The following is a 27361-nucleotide window of genomic DNA, read 5'->3' on the forward strand; positions in this document are numbered from 1 at the left end:
TTTTTTTTTTTAAAGCCTTCCTTGACTTTCCTGTTAGCAGCTACATATCCAAATGAATCGGTGGTAATAAATGGAAAAAATGCAGATATGGTGCTAGATTTTGAGACGTAAAGAACTACAATCTGCATCAAAGAACCCTATTTCTGATTTGCTATGAATAGATGTGCCCACAATTTATCGGGCCCCATAAAGAACATCATGATTCCCGTTAGGCTGTCATCACAATTTGCATGACTACTATGTTTTTATCAGCAAATAGTTATTGGTACTAATTATGTCCTAGGTTGTTATAAAATCAAGGGATATGGAAATACAGAAACTATTATGAAAGTACAGTTTTAGGCCCTGGATCCAAAGACAAATTAGGCAAGATTAATTCCTTAGGCATCCTTCAATTTACTATCAAGTGATTTATTTGCATCCTTTAGCTCTATAATTTTTAATCCTCAATACTAATTTTGTACAAAGAGAACCAGGAAGAATACATAGCACATGGTATTATTTCGGTCCATCAGAGTGGGAGAAATAATGCAACAAAGTGAAAGGCTTACGGTTAAGTTACCTCTGATTACAGAGCTACTAACTGGGAGGGCTAAACTTGAAGTATCATCAACCTAGGTCCAAAGCCCTTGCTCTTTGCACCCCGCAAAAGCTGCCTCCCTCTAGTCACCGGGAGGTCCAGTGATGGGCTGTGACCGGCAGCTGGGACCTGGGTTATGACTGTCACATATCTTCTGTGGTCCATGCTGGAGCCACTGAGGGTACTAGCAGATGGCCTTTTGTGCAGTTGACTGAGACCCACACAAGCCACACAGTGTATGCTTTTTCCGTGACGCACCATTGACCCTCTGAGGCAGGCCCTCTTTGCCAGAGCCTGATGCTGGGGCCCCTCCACCCCGCCCTTCCGGTTACCTTGCACTGGGAGGAAGTGAATTTAAGTGGCCCAATCTGGAAAATGTCAACTACAAGCTGCTTTTTTTGGAGACAATCATTATGAAACACTGAATACACACTTTTGTGCCAAAGTTATCCCAATAAGGACATTTCAGCATGATAGAATATTTAAGTTTTGTGAAATATTTATCTAGCTAAACTACGGTGTGTGAGGGGGCTGGGGGAAGGGTAGTTCTGGCTCAAGTGCGTGGTTTCAGTGTTTCTGTACTTTCCTCAAGATTGGATATTGTCTACAAGAGATGCTGGATGTTATCCTGATCCCTGCACTTGGCAGCTGTTTAAATGGTCACATTCACCTCAACTACAGGGCGTGAAGGCTGCGAGGTCAGTCGAATTTCTAAACTTAGGGCAAGAGATATACACCGGGACTCCAGTAGGCAAGCTTGGCTGGTAGGAGGGAGGAGAGAGTAGATACGGAGTTTTTCTCACTGAGAACAAAGTCCTCTAAAGTTATACTCGATTGTATTAAAGTTGAGGTAACTTTCCATCCTCTCGGCCTGGGTTGCTCCTATAGGCAGTCCTATGTCTGCCCGGTTTGGGTCATCTCAAGTTGATCCGTTCTGTTAACACTTTGATGCAACATCATTTAGGGTATTAAACTGATGTGATTTCCCCTCTGACGGTTTAGGAGACTTCCCTCTTTCATGTTTGGGGATAAGATGCTACTCATCTGTGACACGAGACGATGTTTCCATGTTGTCTATAAAATAGTATGTTTTACACAACAGCCAAAACAAACAAACGAACAAAAAGCTGCTGGTGTCTCGAAAAAATAATGGCTAACGTTTATTACATGTGTGTCAGCTATTGTTCTAAATGCTTCACAAATATTTGCTCATTTCTTCATCACTGAAAAAATCTTGGGTGGTAGATGCTATTGGTATCCCCGCTTTCCAGTTCAAGGTTGAAGAGTTACGGAAGTTGCTGGAGATCATAAGCTTTTTAAATTATCCAGAGGCGTCTGGACACAGGCAGACTTCCTCCAGAGCCCGCCCTGACTTATTGAACAAGAACTACGGAAGTTTTAAGAGGCCGGGCATGGCGAATGATAGTTGCCAGTCTGGGTTGGAAAGTGTTTTAGTGGTCACATCCTAGCGAAACCCCCTTATCTGGTAGTTCAAAAGCGTATGTAGTGGAGCCCTAGACACCTCCTAGTGGTACCGCAGGCCCCCTGTGAATTCTGAGGATACATCAATAGGGTTTTGGCCCATACTGGTTCTCCTTTTATCTGTTACCCATTTTATGCTTCTCTCTATGGCTTAATTTGAATAACGGTTCTCTGGCTTTAAAAGTGGGAAAGCTACTGCCCTACTTATAAAATCTTGGTGTGAGCATCCAGCTGTCTTCTCATACCTTCCCGCAGTGGAGAACTTATTACCGGGCAGGATTGCTTATTCCAATTTCTGATATATCTATATATATTAGAAATGCCTTTGCTTTTTAAACCAACCTTTATAGAAGGCTCTATTAAACGTCGATTGGGTTAAATTGGCTGATGGCGCTCACCCCTTCTCTACCTTGACTCGTTTCCCGAGGACTTCTTTTCCCACTTACTGAGAGACGAGTGTCGAGCACTCCCACTCTAACTGTGGATTTGTCTATTTCCCTTTTCAGTTCCGTCCATTTTTATTGCATGTACTTGCGAGCTCTGTGCTTAGGTGCATAAACATTTAGGATTTTTGTGTCTTCTTGGAGAATTGACCCTTTTATCATCGTGTAATGCTTCCTTTTTCCTCTGGTAGTACAGCCCATTCTAGAGTCTACTTTTTCTGATATTAATGTAGCTACAGCAACATTTTTAAAATTAGTGTTTGCATGTTATATCTTTTTCCATCCTTTCCTTCCATGTCTTTCCATATAAAAGTGTGGAAAACATGAAAGTGGGCCTTGTTTTTGTATCCAGTTTGATAATCTCTGCCTCTTAATTTGCATGTTTAGATTGTTTATAGGTACTTTAATTATTGGATATGGCATGATTAATATTCACCATCTTGCTAGCCATTTTCTGTTTGTTTCATCTGTCTTTTTTCCTTTCTTCCCCTTACTTTGTTTTTTTCTGAAATTACTGAGTATTTTTTTTAAAAATTAGTATTTATTTATTTTTGAGACACAGAGCGTGAGTGGGGAAGGGGCAGAGAGAAAGGGAGGCACAGAATCTGAAGCAGACTCCAGGCTTTGAGCTGTCAGCACAGAGCCTGTCCCCGGGCTGGAACTCACAGACCCTGAGATCACGACCTGAGCTCAAGTCAGACACTTAACTGACTGAGCCACCCAGGTGACCCCTGAGTATTTTTGTTTTTAATATTTATTTATTTTTGGGAAAGTGCAAGCGAGGCAGGGCAGAGAGAGGGGGACAGAGGATCCAAAGCAGCCTCTGTGCTGACAGGCTGACAGCAGCGAGCGTGATGTGGGGCTTGAACTCCTGAAGCACAAGATCATGACCTGAGCTGAAGTCTGACGCTCAACCGACTGAGTCACCCAGATGCCCCACTGAGTATTTTTTTTAATGAGTCTATTTTATCTTTACTGTTGGCTTATTATTTATATATCTTTAAAAAATGTTTGTGGTGGTTACATTAGTGTTTATAACACACATTTAGCGAACCAGCATCTCCCTTCAAATAACATGATGCCGCTTCAAATGTAGTTTAAATACCTGAAACAATAGTCCACTTTCAGATCCTCCCTCCCATCCTTTGTATTTGTGCTGTTGTCACGCATTTCACTTTCACACATGCTACACCCACATGATGCATCACTGCTGTGATGTTCAAACCATCTTTTTGAACATCAAAAATAAGAAAAAGTGAATTTTATATTTATCTTCACTTAAATCATTTCTGGTACTTTTTGTTTCTCTATATAGGCTCAAATTTCTGTCTTGTGTATTTCTTCTGGAAGGAAGAATTGCCCTGAACATTTCTTTAGGTCTGCTAGAAATGAATTATTCCAGTTCTCGTCTGATTAAAAAAAGGTCTTTATTACGCAATAATTTTAAAAAATATTTTCACTGGGGATGGAATTTTAGTGGACATTTTTTTTCTTTCAGTACTTTAAAGATGTTACTCCATTATCTTCTGACTTGCATAGTTTCTGACAAAAGTCTTGCACTTATTTATAGCATAGGTCTTCTCCCGCTGACGGCCTTCAAGATTTTTTTTCTGTCTTTGGTTTTCATAGTTCGACACGTGTAGGAGTGTATGTATGTATGTTTCGTATTTATTCTGCTTCATGGTCTCTGAGCTTCCTGGATCTATAGTTTTGTACCTTCCCCATCTGTTATCTCTTTAAATATTCTTTATGCTCTAATCTGTCTCTCTTTTCCATCTGAAATCCAATGGCATATGTGTTAAGCCCTTGATATTGTGTTGCAGCTCTTGGACAACCTACTTCTTCCCCTACTCTTTTTTCTCGTTGCCTCTCATATGGTGGAACTTCTATGTATTACCTTCAGGTTCTCTAATTCTTTCTTCAGCCGCGTCAAAGTTCATCAAAGGCTTTCTTCGTCTCTGTGCTTTTCATTTCTAGGATTCCCATTGGATTCTTTCTCAAAATCCCCATCCCCTGCTGAAATTATCTGTCTGATCATGCCTCTTATGTATCTTTTCCACTAGAGTCTTCAACATCTTGACCAGCTGTTTTAAATCCCCCAACATTTTCAACATCTGTCTCATTTCTGAGTCTGGCTCCATTAATCACTTTAATTTTATTTGATTTTATGGTGGGGCATTGTTTTTACCTTGTTTCTTTGTAGGCTTCATAATATTTTTATGTGACAGTAGAGACAGCTATATAATTTTTATGCCTGGAAATGGGTATGCCTTTCACTAAGGCTTTCAGGGAAAGGGGGTATTGGTTTGAGTCAATCAAGTCAGGAATTACACTCTTTTCAACACTTATTTTGTTTTACTAACCCTCCCTGCATCACAGGCTTCAAGTTCTAGTGTTCTAGTGTGTTGAGTGTAATGGCTTGCTTGCAGGATAGGTTTCCTCAAGATCTGCCCCACTTTCAGCTCTAGGTCTTCTCTCTTCTCTGACACCTTGAGATGATTGCTTCTCATTCTCTTGTTCACTCTTAGCAGTAAACTGCTGCTGGTGGGGAGGAGGCAGAGGCAGAGGTTATCTTGTTCTGGTTGAGATTCAGCCTTAGTTAGATACTGTGTTTCTATGAGACTTTTCCATGATCCTGCCCTTTCTTAAGCTGGAAGAGACCTCTTGGTCTGGGATCAGGATGTATTTTCCAGAGACAGAAGGACTTTTTCTGCTTCCTTTCCCCAGCTCCAGCGAATCTTCATTACTGTCCAGGGCCAGCATTGTTTGTTTTTCCTTACCTATCGGTAGGCTTAATATTTTTGTTCTAGGAGAGGTAGGGTAGAAGGGTCTCTGAGACCTATGTCACGAGGGAGAGTCCCTTAGGTTTCACACTCTGCCTCCAATCATTCTTGTAAGCACCCACTGAGGTCTGCTGTCAGGTGTCTGTTGAGAAGAGCCAGTGAGTGGGTGGAAATTCCCATGGTGCCAGAGGCTCTATAATGTCATGTTACCCCAGTGTGGCTTTTAGCAATGTGTTAAAAATTTTAGTTGAATTATTTTTTGATACATTTTTTTTAATTTATTTTTTTAGTTACTTATTTAGAGAGCATGAGTGGGGAAGGAGCAGACAGGGAGAGACAGAATCCCAAGCAGGCTCCACACTTGGGGCTCAATCTCACAAACCACGAGATCGTGACCTGAGCTGAAATCAAGAGTCGGGCGTTCAACTGACTGAGCCACCCAGGCGCTCCAGTTAAATTCTTTTTTAACTGCTTTTATGGCTCCTGGTGGCATATGTCCTAGGTAAGTAAGTGCTCATTCCTGGCTCTTCTTGAACACATGTATCTTTTGATTTAGGGTTAGTTGGTGGTCCTGTGACCTCAGTACTCTGGTTCAAAAAATTTGTGAATTTGTAGATTGTTTGGCATTGTCTTTGTAGTACCCATGGCAGTGCCAGTCTCTCCCACTGTCTGTCTGCTAAGCAGAGACCTAAAGTCTTTGACAACATTCTTTTTGATGGATTCACAGACACTAAATGGGAGTTTTACTTGGGGCTTTCTCTCTGTCATCCACGAAGTCTAATCCAATAAGCACTTTTGGACATCTGGGACTCCCAAATCTTACCTTCAACCAGCTCAAAGTCTACTGGGAGCAATAAATGCACCAACAAGTAATTTTTGAATAGCAAGTAAGTGCTAAGGCAAAAATAATCTGTGCTAACAAATAAGACGGGCAGATGGGGCACAGCCCAGGTAAGAGACAAAGGAGCTACATTAGTTCTTAAAATAAAAACATTGCCTAGTGCAGAAATATGGGTAGGACCATCTAAGAAGAAGAAGCAGAACAATCTGAGTCATGGAATTAGCATAATTTTTACTTTAACATAATGATATGGAGAGAATCATATTATGTCCTAGTCATAGACTCTCGTGTTAACACTGTTTTAAGGACAATTCAGACTTCTTCTTTTTTTCTGGCATATATTTTTATATTTGAGTAAAATGAAATAATGTAGTTTATTCTGAAAGATTTGATAACTGATAATATAATGATGCTGAATAATTCACTTTTCCTATTGTTGAACATTTAGGCTTACTTTCATTTATTTTGCTTTCATAAATGAGACTGTTATAAATACACTTTACATGTAAAGTACCTTTTATATTCTTCTTGGATCATTTCATTGGATATACATTCATATGAGAAGAATTTCTGAATTAAAGATGGCTTTCAACAATTTGATACATGCTACAGGGTTGCTTTTTAAAGTAGTAGTACCAATATTTATTTTCTCATTACCTTATGAAAGTGCCCATCTCATCACATCATCACTTGCATTAAAAAAAAAAGTGGCTAGGGGCGCCTGGGTGGCTCAGTCGGTTAAGCGGCCGACTTCGGCTCAGGTCATGATCTCGCGGTCCGTGAGTTTGAGCCCCGCGTCGGGCTCTGTGCTGACAGCTCAGAGCCTGGAGCCTGTTTCAGATTCTGTGTCTCCCTCTCTCTGACCCTGCCCTGTTCATGCTCTGTCTCTCTCTGTCTCAAAAATAAATAAAATGTTAAAAAAAAAAAGTGGCTAATTTGATAGGTACAAAAAATGGCATGCCACTCATTCTTAAAAGTTGGCACTAATTTGAATATGATAGGTTTGACAACTTAAAATATTTCTATTAGCCATTTTGCTTCCTCTTTTATGAATTCTGTTTTCATGCCCTTTGTCCATTCATATATTGGAATGTCAGAGTTTTGGCTTCCCCTTTGGAGTTTAGGTTACGGCATCATATTTATTGGCTCTAAATATTGTGAAATCTGCCACTTAGCATTCTATATCAAGAACGATCAGATCTGACTGTTCAAAACTGCCTTTGGAGCTTTTTGAAAAATGCATTCCTGAGTCCTCTCCATGGAAACTTTGATATAGTTGCTCTAGGGCAAGGCTCAAGAATCTGCAGAAAAAATCCAGAGGTTCTGATGTATCAGCCCGGTTCAGGAAGGCCTTCTCTTGTTTTCCATGCGTCAGATGCTCTCCTTGGTTATCCTATTATACCTCCCAGGTTCTGCTCTTTACCTGGTAGTAAGCTGGGTGAAGGCTGCATTCTAGAGGATGAGCCTGGTGAATACTAGAGAATATAGAACATTGGCTTTTCACTTGCATTGGGTTTAAATCCTCACTTTGGTGCTTTTGCTAAGTTATGGGACCTGGGTCATACTTGGATCATTTTCATTTTATCCTTAAATGGAGAGGATACTATAATCTATGATTACTACTCTACCTCTAAATCAAGGCTACCAGTTAAGGAACTTTGGTCATGTTCTCAGGATAAGGTATTAGGGGTCTAAAAGAGTCGGAAGGAACAGATGGATCTAAGAGACATTAGGAGGAAAGAATTGAAAGGTTACACTTTAATGACACTTATGGAACGCTTAACTGTGGCAGGTACTCCAGGAAGCACGTACGTTATGTTATCCTGTTGGATCTTCACGCTGACTTTGAAATGGGTGCAACACTCACTTTATACACGAAGAAACTGAAATTCAGAAAGGTTAAGTGATTTGCCCAATCTGACATGCCTGGGAGAATGGAGTTATCATTTACTGATATGGGGAAGATTATAGGAAGAGCAGGTTCGGGATGAATGTCAGGAGCTCAGTTTTACACGTGGGAAGCTTGAGATCTTCATTACACGTCAAGTGGAGATATAAAGAAGACACTTGCACGTAGGACTGTGGAGTATGGGGGCTAGAAATATAAAGTTCGGAAGGCATCAGCACGCAGGTTAAGGCAATGGGAAAGAATGACTCTAAGTGTGTGGTGAGGACAGATGAGAAAGGGAAGGAGGTCCACGGTCTGAGCCCAGGAACCTAGTGTTAAGAGGTCCGGAAGATGAGGAAGAAACTGGCAAAGGAGATTGTGAAGAAGTGGTGAGTGACAAAGAAAGAAAGTCAGGAGAGGGTGGCATCTTGGTACGCAAGTGAGAAAAAGAATAAATGGTTGATAAGGATGTGTCAAATGAATGCATGATATGTCTGGGCAGAATTCAAACCCAGATCTCTTTGACCCCAAAGCTTAGGCATTCTTATCCAATAGACCAGGGGTCCACAAACGTTTAAAGGGCCAGATAGTAAATATTTTCGATTTTGTGGCCCAATAGGCAAAATCGAGGCTCTTACGTAGGTACTCATATAAACCGTTTAAAATGGAGCCATTTAGGGGCACCTGGGTGGCTCAGTGGTTAAGTGCTGGACTCTTGGTTTCAGCTCAGGTCGTGATCTCATAGTTTGTGAGATCAAGCCCTGTGCCATCAGCTCAGAGCCTGCTTGGGGTTTTCTCTCTCCCCTTTCTCCCCCTGCCCTCAAAATAAATAAATAAAAACTTAAAAAAATTTTAAACAAAACGTAGCCACTTAAAAATATGAAAACCATCCTGAGTTCAAGGGCCTTAAAACAAAACAAAGCAAAAACAGGTTGCTGGCCCATAGCTTGCTGACCTCTGCACTGCACTCTATTATTCCTTTTAATTCCAGAAATATTTATTACTGAAGATAATAATACTCAGGCATCATCACCTTAACCAGCTATCTTGATCTCACATAACATTCTATAATAACTCTTCTTGACTCTTCTCAGCAAGACCATAGTTTACCTTTTATTTTCTTTATGTAAAGGGGGCCTGTATCTAATTCAGCAATTTTACTTCTCCCAAGACACTATTTCTTGTTCCATTTTGCTTAGCTGCATAGTTGGTCAAGAAACAGAGCACGAAAGCAAGCACAGAGTTTGCAAGAGTGCATCTGTCATACACTATAGCCTCCAAAGTGGGTTTCTGACCTGAGGGCATCATGGAGGGGAAAGGTATTTCCCCCTCTTTTTCTCTCTGAATGTCAAAAGAGAATCTGGAAACCTCAGTGTAGGCACAGATATTTTCCCAAGGGGTGACACAAGGGGTGTCATGGTGAGTCATGACTCCTGCATATGAACTCTGCCCACAGAAGCACTGTTTTTAGGAAGATGAAGTTCAAACTTGGTAACATCGATTTATGTTTCTCTCAACTTGCTTTCTGCCAAAAATCAGCTCCATGACCTAAAATCATGTACTGTGTTTACTCTCCTCTCTCTGTGCTTTCTCTATCTCCCCAACCCCCTAAACCCCACAACCATGCGGACCATTCACAGTGGAGTGTCCTACCTCACCAGCCACTTGTGTTTCCTTAAGGCCACTCTCTACCAAACTGTTCTGTTAGGACAGAGTGACTCATTAGGGAGAAAATCACAGCACACATTTCTCATTCACTTCTCAGGACACGCGTATTTACAGATATTTCCAATCAATCAGGAAATGATTGCTACTAGAAATTTTCCTGAAGTCAACCCGCCTTCTTGGCATTACTCCTACATGGAAAAACAGCTTAATTATCATAACCCACCACCTTTGTTGAGCAGCCTCTGAATGCACAGGATGATCAAGGGTGTTAAAGTCCTGGGCTCAGACAGGGCAGCCCCCATCCACTTAGGTCTGGAGTCCTTCTGTAGCTATGTTGTATCTATCCTCACCCTGGAATTGGGGATGAGATGCTTCTTCTCCCTGTCTTGTCCTGTTGTTGGCTGGTGGGTATTGCAAGGTCTGGGGGTGATGAATGTCGCACAGAACTTCTTTGCTGGTCAGTCAATACTCTGTTTCAGAACACCCATCTTCTCTTTCTTCCTTGTTCTGGAGTGTTTCATTTGTCCACATTCCCTACTACCAGTTCAACTGAGATTTGCTATTTGTCCTCAAGCTTTTGTGACTTAACCAAAATGCTTTGTAAACTATTAGTTCTGTAAATTTGTAATTTTCCTTCCTTAGGACCCAGAACAGAGCCTGGCACAAAGGAGTTAGTCAGTGAATGTATCTTCAGTTACACTAAGGAAGGGGCTTATTAATGTTGTCTGGTTGATCGATTGGAAAGGGGCAGGGAGGAGGTGGGAAGACCAATTTAGAGGCCCAAATAATAGACTGTGAACTCCCGGGGGGCAGGGGATAAATGTTCGCCAACCCAATGAATGATATCAGTGGAGCTTAGCCTGGTGTGGTAGCTGAGGGGGTGAAGCAGGGTAATGTCTCTAAGAAATATGGTGGAGAAGGAAGTGTCAAGCAGGGAGCTGGTCTGACGGAAGATCATCACAGAAGGAGTCAAGACGAACTCTAGCTTATTTATCTGGATACTGGCAGCTAAACAGTTTGGTAAAGGGAGAGCCATCTGAGAGTCAAAAGACATGGGTTCTGGGCTTGTTTCTCTCTCTTCTGTGTTGCTCAGTAAGCTAATTAACCTTCTTGGCCCCAAGTTCCCCACCTGCAAAATAGATCCAACAATACCATAGAGTTGTGAGAATTATTATAATTGTTCTTTTGCATAGTAATGACTCCCTTTGGTGCACAACTTAAGGGCCCACAAATACAGAAATCCCTTGCAAGTAGGCAAACTGAGAGGTAAGGTAATTTTGATGTGAGGGGGGAGGAGCCAGTCCTAGGAAGTTTGAATTCACCAAGTGTGTGCAAGGCTTGCCCCAGTGGGACCTGAGGGCTGGTAACATGTACAAAAGAGTCTTGTCTTCTCGGAACCTGCTTGTAATCTTTGCACAGGCTCATATGTCACTTTAAAGGGTTAACAGGAAACTAGATGTCATCTTGTCAGCCTTCCTGATCTCTTCCAGCTGGAAGTAATCCTGCTCAGCTCTGAGCACCCACAACCCTCCAACTGTACTTTTCTTGTAGCACATTTCTGTCTCTACCTCCGGCCCTGGATATTAATGCACATGGCTTGTCCCCTCCCTGGACAGTAAGCAACTTGGAGCCAGGAGCCATGGCTTGAGTATTGGTAAATTACACAGTGTTCTGCCAACTTGTCTTGTACTAGTAGAAATTCATTAGTTGCTTATTGATTAGATAGGCAGATGAATGGCCCGATGGATGATGGATGTACCATCAATCTTGTTCAGTGATGAATGCTGTGGCCCTCACACAGCGCCCGGCCCATGATGAACAATCAACACATTGCCTGCTCACAGAATGGACAGAAAGATGCCCTTGATCTTGTTATCACTGATTCTCTAGGGCCAGAAGAAGGCCTGACACTTAGCAGACTCTTAAGAAATAGAGTATCAACTGTGTCCCTGTGTCAGTGTCAACTTGCTTACTTACTGTGTTTCTAAGCTGCAAGAAATCCACTAGCACAGAAAGATATATTAGCAAGTTGGTTTCTCTTAATGCATTCCTCCCCAAAATGGAATAACACTAGGGTTAATCTATGTCATGCTTTTTCCTGAACTTCTAGTCTGTGGTCTGGAGCAGGGGTCAGCAAACTATAGCACCTGGGCCAAACCCCACCCACTGTCACTTGCTTCTGTGAATAAATTTTTATTAAAACACAGTCATGAGTAGTCACATATTGTCTATGGCTGGTTTTGAGTACAGTGAGAGTTGCAATGGAAATCGCATGGCCTGCAAAGCAGAAAATGTTCACTCTCCTGCTCTTTAAAATTTTTTTTTTAACATTTATTCATTTTTGAAAGGCAGAGAGACAGAGCACAAATAGGGGAGGGGCAGAGAGAGAGAGGGAGACACAGAAACAGAAGCAGGCTCCAGGCTCTGAGCTATCAGCACAGAGCCTGATGCAGGGCTCGAACTCATGGGCCGCGAGATCATGACCCGAGCCAAAGTCGGCCACTTAACCGACTGAGCTACTTATAACCCAGAAAGTAACACCCTCCATGAATGGCTGTGGGGCCACAAGCTAATAGTAAATGGCTGATATTTTTGAGTCTTAATGGTGAGAGGAAAAGTTCTAATGCACCCTTTTCTTGGGAGCAGTGATAATTTTCACATGCCCCCCACCCTGTTTTCTTCCCATGGGCACTCTCAATTCTGCCCCACAGATGTTAACCTCTGAACAACTGTCACGTACCTCACATGCAGGTTTTACTTCTAGAAAAAAATTAACTTCAGTCCAAAGCAAATATAATTCTCAGTCGATGCAGAATCCAGAGAAAAGACGTGTGAGATTATAAAATGTGACTTGGCATAAAGTTGGCCTCTTAAAAATAATTAACTTAGAGAAAGCATGGTCCCTGACCCTAAGGAGTTCACAATCTCACGGGAAGACAGGCACGATAGCCCACAATTACAGCCGGAGGTAGACTGACAGTGCAGCTTATAAAGCTTAGGATTCAGGGCCCCTCATACACACAGACCCCTTTGGCAGTCCTAGTAATAGGTTCACATGGTCCATATGTCTTGTAAAATTTGCAATAAGAACGTATTTGAACCCAAATAAGATGCGTCCAACTTCATAATACTAATTTTCTGTTCTTTTCCTGAAAAAGAACCCCCTGGGTGGCTCAGTCAGTCGGGCGTCCGACTTCGGCTCAGGTCATGGTCTCGCACTTTGTGAGTTCGAGCTCAGAGCCTGGAGCCTGCTTCGGATTCTTTCTTTCCTCCTCTCTCTGCCCCTCCCATGCTCATGCTCTGTCTCTGTCTCTCAATAATAAATAAACTTTAAAAAAAATGTTTGAAAAGAACCCCCTTACACTGCATAAGGCTTCATGTCCCATGACACGTGGATCTTTCCCTGATTCCATTACAGCACAGCATTGTTGTAAGGAAGGTGTGCCCTAAGTACTGGAAGGGGAGCCTCTAAGGGTGACTAGGGGAATTCGAGGAAGGTGACATCTGATCTAAGGATGAGGGGGACTTCTCTAGGCAAATAATGACATCAGTGGAGGAAAGGTGTGGGGTGGGCATGGGAATTTGTCCCAGGCCTGGAAAACAGCATGTGCGAGTATTTAGGGGTGACAGAGCTTGCCATGTTTTGGGAAACAAATAATATATCATGGTAAAAGAAGAAATGCTCAAGAGAAACAGGTGGGAAAGTAAGCTTTTTTCTTAGAAGATGAGATTGGGGAAGTAGTCAGGGGCCAGATCCTGAAAGGCGTGACTGGGGGTTTGGATTGTGGCTCATCAGTGATGAGGGTCTATTACAGAATATTGAGTGGGGAGATGGCTTGATTATTATATCTCATCATTAGAGGACCCCTTCAGAAATCCAGGACAATTCCTGGTGACCTTGTCAACAGAAAAGGCCTGAGGATGGCGGTGGGGGGGGGGAGAGAAACGTTTCACAGGAAGATGACTTATTCCTGGTTTTATGAAGGTGGACTTTGTAAGGGCCGGGCAACTGGACTCCCTGGATTTTCTCCAAGAGTTTTCCACTTCCTGGGCACCAGGGGGATCTCGCCATTCACAGCTCTTTCTGGGCAAGGCTTCACACGCTGCACTGTTCCTCAGACTGTGGGTTCCCCCTCTCAGCTGCCTTGCAGTCTGACCCCAATGCACAGGGAATAAACACCCTCTCCACCAGTGGGCCCTGCCACCATCCAGAGGGCACACGGGACCCACAGAAAGGAAAAGCAAAGAAGAACTTAGTTAATAATAACAATGCAGATAAAACACGGGCGCAAATAATCTGAAAGAAAAAGGAAGAGTTCCTTTTTTAAAACTAGGCTTTTAAATCTAGAGAAATCTGAAGTGTGATTCATCCATAGCCTCTTCACAGGAGTCTCTGTTTCCAGATTTGCCCCCTGAAGCCATCAGGAAATGCCAATTCATCCTTGTCTCTCTCCTTGTGAACCCTCCGGTGCACCTTACTCCGTCCACATCTCCAAGCAGTGGTCCCTCGTCTCTGCCCTCACTGCCCCAGCTGCATGCTCCTGCAGGCCAACTTAGTTCACCTCCTTCCCCAGGTTCCTGCCACCTCTCTTGACCTTGCTGATTCTCCCCCTTCAGGGATGAGTTTCATCCTGCCTCCTTTCACGTGGCCCAGGTGTGGCTGCTCCAGGAAGCCTTGGGCCTTGGTGTCCCTGCTCTGTGTCCCCATCACACGCCATGTGTGGTTCACTTTGCATTAACCACGGCCATCTCTAGTTTCTGGGTAAGGCATGGCAGTGGCAAGGGCTGGCCTCCTTTTAGGGCATTCACATTGGCCATTCCCACTGTCTAGAACCCCGCCCTCCTGGCTTCTCTCTCACTAGCCCATTCTTACCCGTGACGTCTCAGTTGCAATAACATATCCTTAGAAGAGCTCTTCCTGAATCTCCAAGCCTAGGCTATGAACCAGACCTAAGTCATCATAGTCCTTTTCAAGGCACTTAATGCAATTTATGTTATTTACTCTGTGAGTTTTTATTAACATCTTCCTACCCATTAGACTGACAGCTTCATAAATGCAAGAAAGACATCTGACCTCTTGACCGAGTGACCCCTGGGACGTAGTCACAGTAGGAAATCAGTTTCTGAGGAATGAATGGAGTTCCTTAACTTAAAAAAAAATCAGGGGGCGCCTAGATGGCTCAGTCAGGGAAGCCTCTGACTTGGGCTCAGGTCAGGATCTGGAGGTTCGTGAGTTCGAGCCCCATGCTGGGCTCCACGCTGACAGTGTGGAGCCTGCTTGGGATTCTGTGTCTTCTCTCTCTGCCCCTCCCCTGCTCATGCTCTCTCTCTGTCTCAAAATAAAATAAAATAAACATTAAAACAAAATCAGGTTGGGGATGGGTCAGTTTTCTGAGACAAGAACCAACCTCTCCACCAGTTAGTGATACAGAAGATACATGTGTGTTATTAAGCTTTTCTCTGAGAATAGGGCTTTGCCCTGTTCAAGAAAAATGATAAACTACCAAGAGACAGTTTTCCAGGTGAAAGTTAAAGTATTGGTTTGCGTAATCAAGAGAAAGTCATTTGTCCCCACCTTCCCCCTAGACAACAAACAGAACCCAGCATATTTGTTGAGACCCTGATCGCATCCCTATCATGGCTCTGGAAGCGTGCCATTCTCTAAGCGACAAAATTAGGTTCAAAGATGGGGGTTGGTCACATGGTTGCAGATAATGGCCCTATATTTAGAGGTTTTGTTCCAAATATAATCAGATTCCAAAGGCCTAGGAGGGTTTATTTATTTATGAAAACGAAGACCCAGCCCCTTCTAACATCAGGGCGGTAGCTAGCAGCCCGCGGGCACTGGAGCCGTGTCACTCTGAGAAATGACAACACGGCTTCTTTGACCCAGGAAAGTCGCAGCCTGAGATGCTTATTTTTGAAGCAGCATTTATTCTGCTGGTTTAAAACATGCTCCCCTTAGGAATAACCTTCCGGCTGCCCCAGAAATGCTGATCTGTGGATTGTGTAAAGTCAGCCCTCCTGTGCATCTCTCCTGGGGTCCCCTTCCTCATGGCAGAGGGGCATCCAGTCCCCGCCACCCCCCCTTGCCGCTCCCTCTTGCTCTTTTCTGAGAACTAAAAATTCTTCCTGAGAAGAGAGGAATGAAATATGCATAGAACGCACTCCCAAGAAGACGGGTCTTTTTCTAAAGCAGAGCCTGATGGAAGCCTAGCGGAGACATTGTAAAAGAAACACAAAGGAAAGAAAAGAAATGTGGCTTTTTGCCCATCCCCCACTCAAACCTCCTTCCTTCCCAAGTTCATGTTTGCTGAGGCCCCTCTCAGTCCATCCTACTTCCTGGGCTGCTTCAGAAATACAGAGACAGGGGCTTGACAAGTGTTTCCGTGTTTGCTTTTTAAGCAAGGACAGGTAAGAAGGGACCCATTCACAGGAGCACTGGTTAGCCAGAATTGCAGGTGGTGGCTGGGCGGAAAGAAATGAAACCCTAGAACACTTCAGTCCTCATGATCCTGTTATCTGCCCTTCTAATCAGAACGTGACTTCTGATTGATTTTGAGGAAAGTTCCAATACCTCGGGCTATTTCCATCCTTCCCTTTTCTCACAGAGTCCACTCAAGTGTGTCTGGTCATATGGCTTCTGGTTTACACTGACTCCTAGTTCCTCTTTCTCAGTGAGACCCGTGAGCTTTTGAAGTGATACATGTGTCTGATGAAGAGTTGGAATAGAAGGCTTAGCTCTGGTCTGAGAAACTTACATGTGGTAGCCCTGGTTGGGGGGGCGGGGGTGTGGGAGACTCCGTTGAAAGAAAAAGGCATGGCCTTCCTTCATCCTCACTACGTTTATATATCTATTTTCAAAATAGCACAGGGCGAGTCAGAAGGTGTGGGTCCAAGATCTGTACAACTTGGGGATGCTACTTCCCCTATGGCTCAGTTTCCTTATCTGTGAAATGGGATTACCACGTCATTTTACAGGGCTGACACGGGAATCGAGGGAGATGATGGGCTTGGAGGCATTGTGTCTCCTGCAACACAAGGTATCAGGGTTAAATGCCAAGTGAGTGGTGTCCAACAGGCTCTCACCTTGACCCTTGCTATGTATAGAATTATGTGGAATGCCATGAAAAATGTGAATGCCCTAGCATCATCTCCACAGATTGGGGGGCTGTTATGGGGCATTTTTTAAAAAACCTTCTCAGATGATTTGAATGCGTAGTCAGGTCTGAGAACTGCTGGTAAGTAAGAGTTGTGGATGTGGAGAGAAAGGGGAATTTGTGCATTAGGGAGGGTAGAAAGGAAAAGCCTGGAAGTCCATAAATCACAGGGATTTGAGTGGCAGAAAGGTCCTATTCCAGGGGGAACTGTGAAAGGGAGGGAATGGTCAATTTCTCATGAAGAGTATAGTCCGTGGATTTGGGAAGGCAACACTTCCTCCAGGCTTTCTGGGGCCCCGAAGTGTCTCTCCATGGTGGCTTTATAATACCTTATACTTGTCTATGTTACTGCACTGCCATATTATTTTATAACAATTTATTGTTTTATATCTCTGGATATCTGTCTGTCACACCCAATGGACCATGAGTTCTTTGAGGACACAGATTGTTCTTACTGTCTCTGAATTCTCAGCACTTAGCAAGGTGATGGACACAGACATGAGCTTAATACGTGACAGTTGAGTAAAGGACAGGAATTGGGCATCCGGTAAGGACTCATTTTAGATCTGACTCTGCCACTAATTTACTGGGATGTCTATTTTGCCTCTGTGGCTTGCAAGTTCCTCCTGTCCTCTTGTAAGATTCAGCGGCTGTAAGAATTCAAGTATTTGAGTATCATTGTGTCTAGAATTGAGGTTCTGTGACATACCAACTTCAAATAATTAGAACACTTTAATTCAGGTCAGTGCTTCTCAAACTTTCATGGGCATACTAAGTTACCTGGGGATCATGTTAAAATGCAGATACGAATTCAGTAGATGGGGGGTGGCTGGGATGCTGCATTTCTAACAGCTCCCAGGTGATGTAATGAAGCCAGTCAGTGGACCACTCTTGAATAATATTCCTAGGTAAGGCTGATGCTGCTGGACCATGAACCACACTTGGAATAGGAAGTCATTAGGCTGGGACGTATGATATCAAAAATGATTTGATGAAAAATTTTCACCCCACACCCTGAAATAATGGATTGAAAATATTTTTTTTGAGAGGAGTACTCTGTAGGGTAGAAAAATAGGATTTAGGTCAGCCTAACCTGGGTTTTGATCCTATCTCCGTTACTTCCTAAGTTACCTGAAAGCTCCGCCTCAGTGTCTTAACCTGCAAAATGGGATAATAAAATCTGTCTGAAGAAGGAAGAATGATAGGACACGAGGACTTGGTGTGATGATGTAGCTAATGCAATTAACATTCAGTAGGTACCGAACACTTGTGGATTCTTTTCTTACTGACTCAGCAACACAAGAGGTAAAGAAGTTTCAGGAATTATAGATTTATTGTTCACTTCACGGCAAGAAAGGAAAGCTGAGCTTTATAGGAAACGCATGACCTTTCACTTCCTTTCTTTCGGGGACACGAAACCCCCAGGTGTGTGTTGGTAGAGAATGAGTGGGATGAAGGAAGGGTGAAAACGAAAAGCATTCAGAGAAGCTGATTCACAACCCCTCAGGGAGAAGTGGCCAGCCTGGGACACTCTGTGGGGAGCTGCTGAGGTGGTCTGGGGGAAACATGAGGTAACAAAGAAAGAAAAGAGAAAGACACAGGGGATCCCCCTATTACTTACCACCTCCACGACACCACCTTCTCCCTTCAGCCCTGTTTTCAGTACCGAACCCTCAGTCCTGCGGGACTGATCTTTAGACACATCTTATTTCTATAATTCGGATGAAGGCATCAGGGCAATGCCACATTCTGGCCTCTTGGGAGATCAGGTGTGAACACAGGTGTTATGTCTGGATGGATCTTGGGCCACAGTCCCTTGCGGCAACTTCCATAATCATTTCTTCTCTGTACCCATCTTCTGGCTTCTGGGCACCCGCTGGACTCAGGCTGGCCCTGCACTGTTCAAATGACAGTTTTGGAGGCCTCAATCAACAGGTCCCTGCTCGGGTGTGCCCATGCTCCATATTTAGCTGGATCATACTCTACATTAGCTAATCCTACCCAGGAGCTGGGAAAACAATCTGATTAGGAATATAATCCTGTGACCCTCTGCTTGATTTATCACTCCCAGAAGGAATTTTCATTTCAAAAGAAGAGCGTCTTTGTTTTTTGTGGGTTACTATGATGACTGCTCATTATACATATCTGGGGAATTGAAAAAAACACATTTAAATGTGTAAGCCTGAGTTTTACGTTCTGAAGATCGATACTGGACTTGAGTACCTCTAGTAAAGAAAGCTTTCTAGGTGATTCTGACGCGCGCTTGCAAAGTCCTGGCTCTTGGTGAAGTATTGTGGTTGTGGGATACTAGGAGTTTTCCCTTTGTCTGATCTTGACTTTAAAAATCCAATCGATTATCCATTGCTGTGTAATAAAACACCCCCAAGCTGAATAAATTAAACAAAAGCGATGGACTGCTTCTCATGATTCCGTAGATTGCCTGGGATCAGCTGGGTGGTTCTTCTGCTCCACATCCTATCAGCTGGGTCATTTCGTTGGCTGTGTTCAGCTGGCATCCAGGCCGGGCTGGAAGATCTGAGAGGTCTTCATTCATGTGTACAGACCTTGTTCTCTTCCATGCAGCCTCTCTAGACAGCTCGGGTTTTCTCAAGCCATGGTAGTCTCAGGACAATCTAATTTTTTATGTAGTTTCTGGCTTCCAGAAGGAAGGCAGAAACTGCCAATCTTCTCAAAAACCAGGCCTGGAAGTGGCACAGCACTATTTCTACGGTATGTCCCCCACATTTAAGGGGATAGGACGTCGATGCTACATTTTGATGGGTGTGTGACATGTGCATATAGGAAGGCAAGGGATAGATAGTGCAATCTTTGGAGACTACTTACCACGTATCTTCCCACCGATTTGCTACAAAATAGGAATTTGAAACCTACCACCCTACCTCTGAGGACTGTGATCCTTATGCCAAACAAAACAGCACAAAATGTCCATTTGTGCCAGATGAGCATTTGAGACTATTACCCTTAAAAAGAAAACTGCGAGTTATTTTACCAGCAAAAGATGGTTTATTTGGGAATAGCAGAGAATTTTAGCCCAGGAGAAAAAAGCTAAGGCAGAACCCTACTCGAGTCCCCTGAACAAATCAGAGAAATGCTCTTTCATAGAGGAAAGGGAAGGAATGGAGGGAGGCTGTTCTAAACTAATAGTCCATTGGAGTCAACTGGGAGCTGGAAGCTTAGTGGCTTCTCTTTGGCTGAATTGTGATGCTCTCTCATTGGCTGGGCTGTTGCCAGCGAGGAGGCAAGGCGTTTTCCTCTGGCTGGGATAGCCCAGTAGTTTCCATATGCAAGGTTTGTGTCTTCCCATTGGGTTTGCAAGTGGTTGGCAGAGGTAGGGCATGAGAGCACCCCCCCTGCCAAACCTCCTGAGTCCATTCTGGGGTGGCTTCCCTTCACTGATTTTCACAAGACCATCAGTGGCTTTCCTAAAGGGGTGAGACGACTTAGGGGATCCCCCCCTACTCTAATATTGCTGGAGAAGTGGCTCCTTGACCAACTCTAACTAGAGGAAACTCAGGAAAAACCTTCCACGTTCATTTGGGGCTCCCCTAAAACACAGGGACACTTCGTGGGAGGGTGGAACAGTCCAATGGGAAAAATATGGTTTGGAGCCTAACAGAAAGGGGTTAGACTCCTAGATCTGCCAGGTGAGACCTCTGGTGGGTTAACTTTCTGAGCCCCAGTTTTGTCCTCAGAGAGGTACACAATGATCATCTTCTCTCAGGCTTTTTGTGAAAACGCAGGGTGGTGATACACACAGGTGCCGACTGAACTGTTTAAAAAATGTGCCTATTGCACCAAGCGAAGTTTTCTTTCTTAAAAGACGTCACTTCGTAAAGGTATGTAAAGTCCCAAGGAAAAGAAAACATTTTGTCAAACACTTATGGGAGAAGGAAAGGAGAGAGAGCAAGCAGCTAAGTGTATATTTAATGAGCAAAGGCATATAATTTAAAACGTAGAGGTTCATTTGTTGGGTAAGTCCCTCAAAAGAATTTCTCGGCTATTGATAAGCATTGTGCGTGGTTTTAGTTCATTTTCCAGAACAGTGAGTCCACCTCCCTTGGTGCAGTCAAGAGCTGCTGGGAAGTTTAAGGAGGGAGCCTTGGGAAGGCATCCGTGCTCCAAGCCAGGTGGGTTGTAGAGGTGGAATCTGAAGAAACCAGTGGGGAGAAGAAAGGAAGCATGGGTTGCAAAAGATTGGCAAGAGGCCTGGAATTTCACACCTACGTCATCTCTTTTGTGGTAAAGGGGAAATCCCAGGATCCATAGCTACCCCAGATATACCACTGCATCCTTGCTCTATCAGAACAAGACTCTGGAGAACAATGGCTATATTATTTCCCAGAAAACCTTCTGGTCTGGCGCAGAACACCGGTTTTCCAAGCTTCTGTGTAGAATGATGTTATATTCTTCTTTCAAACCTGTAGCCCAGCAGTTACTAGGAAAGAAGAATCCCAATGATCTGGTCTCTAAGGGCTCCTCAACAGAAATCAAGTGACCTTTCTCCATCTCCAAGATTTTATGTTTCCAACTGCGAGACAGAGAACTTACAGAGCAGGAAGGAAGAGAGCTGAAATGGGTTAACGTGTACTGCACGGTGGCCGCTATCCTGGGTACTTCACAGTGTTTCTCTCCTTGTATATTTTCACCACAACTCTGCAGTGTAGGCATCATTGGTCCCATTTTATGGATGAGTAAATTGAGGCTCAGAGAGAGGGTCAATCAGGAAAAGATGAATTCACAGTCCAAAGCATTCAAGCAGAGCCTTCTTATGAAATAGTGAGTTGAGAAATCCAAGATGTCCTAAACCTTTTTGCCTTAAATTAGAAAACCCTCCTAGAAATATAAGCAGGCAAGCTGCCCGTTTCAGAGTGTGACAGAAAAATCTGACAAAAATTCTGGAAATGTAGAGACAATTTGAGTGATCCAAATGGGTTTCATTTAATATATGAACGGAGCCTACAAACAGAAGATATTAATCATTTGCTTACATCCAAGAATCAATTGTAAAAACTTAACCTGTAGTTAGGTCACAATAAAAAAATCCTTAAAAAATTCCCCCAAATAGAGGTTTTTAAAATAGAAGTTTTTAAATTCCCCCAAATAGAGATTTTTTAAAGTAAATCTAAGAATCAAGGACCAAAAGTTCATATGCATAACAAAGAGAATAACAAAGCAAATAGGTTTGTTTGTTTGTTAAGTTTAACCACTAGGAAAGTATAGAATCCTCTCCAAAATAAGCATGGGAGCAAAGAAGAAATAAAAATAGAAATGAAAGCTTATCTAGGAATCATGAAAAGATGATTTCTTGTTATCAAAACCTATTGGATGTAAACCTATAATTAGAGAAACGTGTAATCAAAACTGCTATAATTATTTTATTTTTTTTTAAATTTTTTTTTTTAATGTTTTTATTTTTGAGACAGAGAGAGACAGAGCATGAGTGGGGAAGGGGCAGAGAGAGAGAGGGAGACACAGAATCTGAAGCAGGCTCCAGGCTCTGAGCTGTCAGCACAGAGCCCGACGCGGGGCTCGAACTCACAGACTGTGAGATCGTGACCTGAGCCGAAGTCGGACGCTTAACCAACTGAGCCACCCAGGCGCCCCATTATTTTATTATTGAAAATAAGTGAATGACTCCAATGAAGAATCTAGAAAAAGAGTTGTAAAGGAAATCATGAGAATGTGTGAACTGACACACACAGTCTGTGAAATTCATGATGTAGGAAACAATAGAGTAGAAAAGATAAGAGACCAATTAGCTCTTTTCTTTGAAAAGACCAAAGATTGAGATTAACCCTGGCAAGCCTGCTGAAGGGAAAAAGAAGGTTCGGCTTCACTTGCTCCAGGGCACATAGTGGAAAATCTGTAATTAACACCCTGCCTGGGGGAGCCTGGGTGGCTCAGGCGGTTAAGCATTAGACTCCTGATCTCAGCTCAGGTCACAATCTCAAGATTTCATGATTCAAACCTTGCACTGGGCTCTACCCTGGCAGCAAGGAGCTTGCTTGGGGTTCTGTCTCCAACCCTCCTGCGCTCATGAGCATGCACGTGTGTTCTCTCTCTCTCTCTCTCTCCCTTTCTTTCCCACTCTCTCTCTCTCTCAAAATAAATAAACTTCAAAACAAAACAAAACAAACAACAAAAACCGTGCCTGTGTGCATCCAGAGCCCTGTCTAATATATCATCCACGATGAAAAGGTTCAAGAAAAATTGGGCATTAATAAAGTACCTCGAAGATGGTAAATAAAATAAAGGTGTCTTCCAACATTTCCAAGATACAGGGCTATAAGAAGTTCAAAGGATCTTTATTCTTATTCCTTTCCCTTGTATGGTCATGAAGCACTGAGGATTCATGTCTGAACTATGGCTCGTGCTCAGTGCCTTCCCATTTCAGAACATTCTTGTATTCTGCCCCTCCAAGTTGAGAATACGAGGTCCAGAGCAAGGTGAGGAAATTGAAGCCACGGGTACGATGACCGGTCCAAGAGAAGAAGCCAGAATTGAACCTCAGGGACTTTCCTGAACTTAATTTATGTATCAGGCGCAGGTTCTCATAGATTATATAGGAGGTGGGTTTTTCCACCCCTTTTGCCAGTGACAATTCTAGGGCACAGAGATGTTCAGCAAACTGCCCGAGGCCACACAGCCTGGGCAGTCTGGGGCCAAGTAAGGGGCTCCACACAATAAGGGGCAGGATTTGACCCTGGGCTGCCTGACTCTGGGACTCTGGAGCCCATGCTTGCAATCTCTCCACTGAACCGTTTCCTACTCCCTGCTGAATGACTCCGGCTCTCTTGCTGCTTTCCCCTCCACCTCGCTGCCTCCTGTGATGGGCCCTTGCATTTCCTTGCTGGCCTGGGATCTGTGATAGGGCATTAGGAACTGATTAGGCTGGGAGGGGTGCAGCCATGTGAAAAGAAAACACACATGTTCCCCTTCCTCAGCCGCATGTTCTTTCCTTCAGCTGATAGGTCTCCTGTTATATAAATGGAATGTTATACAAATGTTTCCGCCATGAGTTTCCTTTCAAAGGATGAATAAAAGAATGAGGCGTTTTGTTTTCCTTTGTTCCCCGGTAGCACCTATGTTAAGAATTTGTGCTTAAAACATGACTCACTAATTCTTGGAGCAAAGCACAAGGAAGTGAACGGATCTAATACTTCAGTGAGATGTAGGCTTGAGGTTGTGTGGGAAAGAACCAACTGGAATGCTTAGGGGAGGTTTCATTCAAAAACCCAAAACTCTTCCCTGTCCTACCTCTTCTCCGACGGCTCCCGACATGACTGTCGTGTTCAGGTAGCCCCATTTGCTTTTTTGTATGATTGTTAAATATTCCAGGCAAGTGATATCTAGTTCCTTGGTATGTGGGTGTGTGCCGAATTGTTCGGGTTTGTAATTATTAACTGAATCATTGGTTTGTTGTTCGATAGGCAGTCTGGATTTGGGAATAGTTATTTACAGAACAAAGGCGGGAGGGAGGTGGTTTAAATACAGTGCAGAGTAAATAAGCTTGATGAGTTCCTAATTTTTGTGAACTTAAGTACAATAAGCTTCCAACTAAACCCAATGCATTTTAATCCCCTCAGCCTATGTATATCATGGACAGAAAATATCCTGTTGGAAGAGCGAGATCTCGTTCTCAGCACACAGACATTCTCAGAACCTGCTTTCTAGAAAGTGACCTATGTGGGCAACCTCCATTCCCACCCCCCACCGGCCCCAGTAATTTGATTGCCTGGAATGTCCTTATTATAATTCATTGTCTCCAGGGAGCTGCACAAATGTCCGTGAGTCAGCTTGCTGGCTACTGGGGATCTAGGAGCAGGCTGCCTGGGTGCCAGGATGTTTTCTTTGGAAGGAGCCCTCTTCCTTGAATTTCTTTTCTTTGCATGAGACAATGAGGAGCTGGAAGTCACTTTGGGCGTGACTGTTTATCTCTCTTTTATATTGGTTGCTCAATTCCTTGAAAAACGTAAGTCCTGGGGCAAAGAGGCATTTGGGGGAATCAGCTGGAAGGACACTCCAGAGGCCATCTTTTCTGGGGCTGACAAAATTTCTTCTAATAGCCTCTGCTAATCCACCCACCCTATACTGTTTCCTGCCCCAAACTGTGGCATAGACTGAAAATCAGGGTCATGAAGCTTTCCCTTGTTATCAAAATGGTATCACTCCCGGATAATATGAACACCACTTCCTCCAGTCCAGGCTCAACAGTACTACCACCTGTTATTACCAGAATTGCTAGTGCTGCTATGGCCATCGTCACCAAACCTGTACACCGACCCCCCCCCCCCCAACTGACAGGATTGCCACCCCACCATCAGCAACACCACCACCGAAATCTATCGTCAGAGCTGCATCAGGACCCTATCTACCACCACCAAGGTCCACCCCACTACCACCGTCACTTAATCCGGTTATTTACTGAGCACTTACTGACTGAGTTGTAACAGCCCGAGGAGACCCTACGGGGCCCTGGAGATATCAAGAATACCAGGCCACGATTCCTGCCCTGGAGGACGGTAGCTTACGAGAGGAACTTAGAAACTCATGTAAATGGCAATATACAATATGGAGAAGTACTTGCCGTAGGAGAGATGTGAATAAGACGCTGGGTGTGCTTAAAGCATAGGGTAGATATTTTAGTAATTCAGGAAGCTCGGCTTAAGATCATTGTTTTTCTGAGAAGCCGGAAACTAGTGATGATTTCACCTCCAAGCAACACAACAGCCAATCTAGAATAATTAAGACATAATTATTGCACACGGCAAGACGTCTATTGCTGGCTCAGTGGCTCAAGAATATCGGGGCTCTAGGCCACCACTGATGGAATCCTCCTTCCTTTCCATTCATGGCTGCAAAATGGTGATCTCCTGTGGCAACTGAATTCAAAATCAGCAAATAAGGGGAGGCCAGAGTAGAGTGAGACCTCCTACACCTATCTAACTCAACAAAGTAGAGAAAATATTTCCCATAGGACTCTAGCAAAGGTCCCTTAATGTCTTTTTGGCTAGAACTGAGTCATATGGCTATCCCTAGCCGCGTGGGAGGCCTGGACTGAAAGTCTAGCCCTTGTAGCCTCTCTAGTTAAGACAGAAGGGAAAACAGAAGAAATGAATTGAAATTGCTGGCTGTTATGAAGCCAAAGTCCAGAGATTTGTCTACAGAGAAATCTGTACTTCTGCCCGAGAAAGCCTTCTTTGATCGTCTAGTTCTCGCGCTCTTCTTATAGTATGCTATTGGTTAACAGATTTTTTTTGATTAATCACACCCAAATGATGACAAAAATTATGACCAAAATTTGCCTAATTATTTGTTTCATTTCTGTCTACCCATCAGATTTTAAGATCTAGAATTGGGTCAATGTCTGTCTTGCTCATCATGGTGTTCTCAGCATCCGGCATAGAGTGTGGCATGTTGGAGACAATCCACATTTGTTAAATGAATGTTTATAACAGCAAATGAGTGAATGAACACAGTCTTTGAGATCTGTGGATATCAACTGAAGAAAAGATTTCAACAATGATACCTGTTGAGATGGATGTATATATGTATGTATGTATGTATGTATGTGTGTGCATTGTATATTTTAGATTCTGGTATCTTAGTTCTACAATAGTATTCAAAGCATGTTTAGAGTTTTTTGTTTACTACTCAATCTTTATGCTAACAATTGCTTTTGGACCTCTCATGGTTTACTTCTGTAGTATGGCACTGAAAATGGGGAGGGGCGGGAATGGAAAAGCCAGTGGTTCAAGGTTTATTTTCTAAACAAGGATTTGAAAAACTACAGAGAATCACACAATATTATTTGTAAGCAAGTATTTCCACCTTGGATGACTTTCCTCTTCCTCTTCTTCTTCCTCCTCCTTCTCTTTCTTCTTTTGGTTGATTGTTTATAATGGTAAGGGCAATAGATAATGCAACCTTGGTCCCCTTTCAAATACGACAACATTATCCTCTATTTTATTTTATTTTTTGAGAGACAGAGACAGAGCATGAGTGGGGGAGGAGCAGAGAGAGAGAGGGAGACACAGAATCTGAAGCAGGTTCCAGGCTCTGAGCTGTCAGCACAGAGTCTGACGTGGGCAGGGCTCCAACTCATGAGCCATGAGATCATGACCTGAGCCCAAGTCAAACGCTTAACCTACCGAGCCACCCAGGTGCCCCTATCCTCTATTTCAGTGTGTAAAACTCTGAAATCAATTGCAAATTATAAGCAGCAAGCAGTGTTTGGTTAAAGAGAGAAACTTAGAATAACAGATAGTAATCTTTTCTTTCTTTTTTAGGGGCATTTGAGAGAGAAAAATCATCTTTATTATAAATAGTAATTTTTAAATGTTTAGCATGAAGAATAAACAATACTGATTCTCTTTTACATTTTGTGAAGCAGGCTGTTAGGTGTGGGGTCATTTGGAGGCAGATGGTTTCTCTGTTCAGGGCATGATCAGTTCAGTCATTCCTGGGCTTCTAACACAATAACCTTGTTTCCTCA

The 27361-nt window shown here is 43.3% G+C and overlaps 1 long non-coding RNA gene across 1 annotated transcript in view; it reads left to right on the forward strand.

Annotated features, from left to right (window-relative positions):
- Positions 1-27361, forward strand: part of LOC128312769 (uncharacterized) — an 87263-nt gene that overhangs the window by 5794 nt on the left and 54108 nt on the right. The window lies entirely within an intron of this gene.

The sequence above is a fragment of the Acinonyx jubatus genome, chromosome F2 (genome assembly GCF_027475565.1).
Source record: "Acinonyx jubatus isolate Ajub_Pintada_27869175 chromosome F2, VMU_Ajub_asm_v1.0, whole genome shotgun sequence".
In the NCBI taxonomy this organism is placed as follows: Eukaryota; Metazoa; Chordata; class Mammalia; order Carnivora; family Felidae; genus Acinonyx; species Acinonyx jubatus.